Genomic DNA, 5,548 nt, shown 5'->3' with positions numbered 1-5,548 from the left:
TTGGACCGAGTGAGCTTCTCTTCTCAAATCACTTGGGAATCAAGCTTCCCGCAAGGGCCACCACACGATTGGTGCCTCTTGCCTCAATTACAAGTGAGTGTTTGATCACAAGAAAGAATGCGAAAGAAAAGAAGCGATCCAAGCGCAAGAGCTCAAATGAACACTACAAATCACTCTCTCTAATCACTAATGCTTTGTGTGGAGTTGGGAGAGGATTTGATCTCTTTTGGTGTGCTTTGCAATGAATGCTAGCTCTTGTATAGTGGTTGGAAGCTGGAAAACTTGGATGCAATGAATGTGGGGGTGGTTGGGGTATTTATAGCCCCAATCACCAAACTTGACCGTTGGTGGAGGCTGTCTGTTCGATGGCGCACCGGACAGTCCGGTGCACACCGGACATGTCCGGTGCCCCAGCCACGTCACCAATGCCGTTGGATTCTGACCGTTGGAGCTCCTGACTTGTGGGCCCGCCTGGATGTCCGGAGCACACCGGACATGTACTGTTCCATGTCCGGTGCGCCAGTATGGGCGCACCTGCCTTCTGCGCGCGCTGCGCGCGCATTAAATGCATCGCAGGTAGCCGTTGGCGCCGAAATAGCCGTTGCTCCGAGGATGCACCGGACAGTCCGGTGCACACCGGACATGTCCGGTGAATTATAGCGGAGTGGCTGCTGCGCGTTCCCGAGGCTGGCGAGTTCAGGAGGCCACGCTTCCTTGGAGCACCGGACACTGTCCGGTGAACACCGGACAGTCCGGTGAATTATAGCGCACCGGCCTGAGAAATTCCCGAAGGTAGCGAGTTCAAGTTGGAGTCCTCTGGTGCACCGGACACTGTCCGGTGGCGCATCGGACACTGTCCGGTGTACACCGGACAGTCCGGTGCCCCCAGACCAGAGGTGCCTTCGGTTGCCTCTTTGCTCCTTTGTTGAATTCAAAACTTGGTCTTTTTATTGGCTAAATGTGAACCTTTTGCACCTGTATAACTTATACACTAGAACAAACTAGTTAGTCCAAAGATTTGTGTTGGGCAATTCAACCACCAAAATTATATAGGAACTAGGTGTAAGCCTAATTTCCTTTCAATCTCCCCCTTTTTGGTGATTGATGCCAACACAAACCAAAGCAAATATAGAAGTGCATAATTGAACTAGTTTGCATAATATAAGTGCAAAGGTTGCTTGGAATTAAGCCAATATAAATACTTACAAGATATGCATGGATTGTTTCTTCATTTTTAACATTTTGGACCACGCTTGCACCACATGTTTTGTTTTTGCAAAAATCTTTTGTAAATCTTTTCAAAGTTCTTTTGCAAGTAGTTAAGGGTAAATGAATAAGAGTTTGCAAAGCATTTTCAAGTTTTGAAATTTTCTCCCCCTGTTTCAAATGCTTTTCCTTTGACTAAACAAAACTCCCCCTAAATGAAATCATCCTCTTAGTGTTCAAGAGGGTTTTGATGATTCAAATTGAAATACTACTTTCTCCCCCTTTTGAACTCAATAAGATACCAATTGAAAAATACTCTTGGAAAACACTAAGTTTTTTGAAATTGGTGGTGGTGCGATCCTTTTGCTTTGGGCTAATACTTTCTCCCCCTTTGGCATGAATCGCCAAAAATGGAGTCATTAGAGCCCTTCAAATTACTTTCCCTTCCTTTGGTCATAACTAAATGAGTGAAGATTATACCAAAGATGGAAAGAGATGCTCGGAGTGACGGCGAAGGATGAGTTGTGGAGTGGAGTGGAAGCCTTTGTCTTTGCCGAAGACTCCAATTCCCTTTCAATACACCTATGACTTGGTTTGAAATAGACTTGAAAACACATTAGTCATAGCATATATAAAAGAGACATGATCAAAGGTATATTTATGAGCTATGTGTGCAAGTTAGCAAAAGAAATTTCTAGAATCAAGAATATTGAGCTCATGCCTAAGTTTGGTAAAAGATTGTTCATCAAGTGGCTTGGTAAAGATATCGGCTAATTGATCTTTAGTATTAATGTATGCAATCTCGATATCTCCCTTTTGTTGGTGATCCCTAAGAAAATGATACCGAATGGCTATGTGCTTAGTGCGGCTATGCTCGACGGGATTGTCGGCCATTTTGATTGCACTCTCATTATCACATAGCAAAGGGACTTTGGTTAATTTGTAACCGTAGTCCCGCAGGGTTTGCCTCATCCAAAGCAATTGCGCGCAACAATGACCTGCGGCAATGTACTCGGCTTCGGCGGTTGAGAGAGCGACATAATTTTGCTTCTTTGAAGCCCATGACACCAAGGATCTTCCCAAGAACTGGCAAGTCCCCGATGTGCTCTTTCTATTAATCTTACACCCCGCCCAATCGGCATCCGAATAACCAATCAAATCAAATGTGGATCCCCGAGGGTACCAAAGGCCAAACTTAGGAGTATAAGCCAAATATCTCAAGATTCGTTTTACGGCCGTAAGGTGGGATTCCTTAGGGTCGGATTGAAATCTTGCACACATGCAAACGGAAAGCATAATGTCAGGTCGAGATGCACATAAATAGAGTAATGACCCTATCATCGACCGGTATACCTTTTGATCGACGGATTTACCTCCCGTGTCGAGGTCGAGATGCCCATTAGTTCCCATGGGTGTCTTGATGGGCTTGGCATCCTTCATTCCAAACTTGGTTAGAATGTCTTGAGTATACTTCGTTTGACTAATGAAGGTGCCTTCTTGGAGTTGCTTGACTTGGAATCCTAGAAAATACTTCAACTCCCCCATCATAGACATCTCGAATTTCTGTGTCATGATCCTACTAAATTCTTCACATGTAGATTCATTAGTAGACCCAAATATAATATCATCAACATAAATTTGGCATACGAACAAATCATTGTCAAGAGTTTTAGTGAACAAAGTAGGATCGGCCATGCCGACTTTGAAGCCATTAGCAATAAGGAAATCTCTAAGACATTCATACCATGCTCTTGGGGCTTGCTTTAGCCCATAAAGCGCCTTAGAGAGCCTATAGACATGGTTAGGATACTCACTATCTTCAAAGCCGGGAGGTTGCTCAACATAGACCTCTTCCTTGATTGGTCCATTGAGGAAAGCACTTTTCACGTCCATTTGATAAAGCTTAAAGCCATGGTAAGTAGCATATGCCAATAATATGCGAATTGACTCAAGCCTAGCTACGGGTGCATAGGTTTCACCGAAATCCAAACCTTCGACTTGGGAGAATCCCTTGGCCACAAGTCGTGCTTTGTTCCTTGTCACCACACCATGCTCATCTTGCTTGTTGCGGAAGACCCATTTGGTTCCTACAACATTTTGATTAGGACGTGGAACTAAATGCCATACCTCATTCCTAGTGAAGTTGTTGAGCTCTTCTTGCATCGCCACCACCCAATCCGAATCTTGTAGTGCTTCCTCTACCCTGTGTGGCTCAATAGAGGAAACAAACGAGTAATGTTCACAAAAATGTGCAACACGAGATCTAGTTGTTACCCCCTTATGAATGTCGCCGAGGATGGTGTCGACGGGGTGATCTCGTTGTATTGCTTGGTGGACTCTTGGGTGTGGCGGTCTTGGTTCTTGCTCATCCTCCTTTTCTTGATCATTTGCATCTCCCTCTTGATCATTGCCATCATCTTGAGGTGGCTCATTTGCTTGATCTTCTACTTCATCAACTTGAGCTTCAACCTCATTTTTAGTCGGTGGAGATGCTTGCGTGGAGGAGGATGGTTGATCTTGTGCATGTGGAGACTCTTCGGATTCCTTAGGACACACATCCCCAATGGACATGTTCCTTAGCGCTATGCATGGAGCCTGTTCTTCACCTATATCATCAAGATCAACTTGCTCTACTTGAGAGCCGTTATTCTCATCAAACACAATGTCACAAGAAACTTCAACAAGTCCTGAGGACTTGTTAAAGACTCTATATGCCCTTGTGTTTGAGTCATATCCTAGTAAAAAGCCTTCTACAGTTTTAGGAGCAAATTTTGATTTTCTACCTCTCTTAACAAGAATAAAGCATTTGCTACCAAAAACTCTAAAATATGAAATATTGGGCTTTTTACCGGTTAGGAGTTCATAGGATGTCTTCTTGAGGATTTGGTGAAGATATAACCGGTTGATGGCGTAGCAGGCGGTGTTGGCCGCCTCGGCCCAAAACCGATCCGAAGTCTTGTACTCATCAAGCATGGTCCTTGCCATGTCCAATAGAGTTCTATTCTTCCTCTCCACTACACCATTTTGTTGAGGTGTGTAGGGAGAAGAGAACTCATGCTTGATGCCCTCCTCCTCAAGGAAACCTTCGAGTTGAGAGTTCTTGAACTCCGTCCCGTTGTCGCTTCTTATTTTCTTGATCCTTAAGCCAAACTCATTTTGAGCCCGTCTCAAGAATCCCTTTAAGGTCTCTTGGGTTTGAGATTTTTCCTGTAAAAAGAATACCCAAGTGAAGCGAGAATAATCATCCACAATAACTAGACAGTACTTACTCCCGCCGATGCTTATGTAAGCGATCAGGCCGAATAAATCCATGTGTAGGAGCTCCAGTGGCCTGTCACTAGTCATGATGTTCTTGTGTGGATGATGAGTGCCAACTTGCTTCCCGGCCTGGCATGCGCTACAAATCCTGTCTTTCTCAAAATGAACATTGGTTAGTCCTAAAATGTGTTCCCCCTTTAGAAGCTTATGAAGATTCTTCATTCCAACATGGGCTAGTCGGCGGTGCCAGAGCCACCCCAAGTTAGTCTTAGCAACCAACCAAGTGTCGAGTTCAGCTCTATCAAAATCTACCAAGTATAGCTGACCCTCTAACACTCCCTTGAATGCTATTGAATCATCACTTCTTCTAAAGACAGTAACACCTATATCAGTAAATAGACAGTTGTAGCCCATTTGACATAATTGGGATATGGAAAGCAAATTGTAATCTAAGGAATCTACAAGAAAAACATTGGAAATAGTATGGTCAGGTGATATAGCAATTTTACCCAATCCTTTGACCAAACCTTGATTTCCATCCCCGAATGTGATAGCTCGTTGGGGATCTCGGTTTTTCTCATATGAGGAGAACATCTTCTTCTCCCCTGTCATGTGGTTTGTGCACCCGCTGTCGAGTATCCAACTTGAGCCCCCGGATGCATAAACCTACAAAACAATTTTAGTTCTTGACTTTAGGTACCCAAACGGTTTTGGGTCCTTTGGCATTAGATACAAGAACTTTGGGTACCCAAACACAAGTCTTGGAGCCCTTGTGTTTGCCCCCAACAAACTTGGCAACTACCTTGCCGGATTTGTTAGTTAAAACATAAGATGCATCAAAAGTCTTAAATGAAATGTCATGCTCATTTGATGCTTTAGGAGTTTTCTTTTTAGGCAACTTAGCACGGGTTGGTTGCCTAGAACTAGATGTCTCACCCTTATACATAAAAGCATAGTTAGGGCCAGAGTGAGACTTCCTAGAATGAGTTCTCCTAATTTTGCTCTCAGGATAGCCGGCAGGGTACAAAATGTAACCCTCGTTATCTTGAGGCATGGGAGCCTTTCCCTTAACAAAGTTAGACAA

Source organism: Zea mays, chromosome 1 (genome assembly GCF_902167145.1).
Source record: "Zea mays cultivar B73 chromosome 1, Zm-B73-REFERENCE-NAM-5.0, whole genome shotgun sequence".
Lineage (NCBI taxonomy): Eukaryota > Viridiplantae > Streptophyta > Magnoliopsida > Poales > Poaceae > Zea > Zea mays.
The sequence above is the reverse complement of the archived record's forward strand: the minus strand, read 5'-3'. Positions refer to the sequence as shown.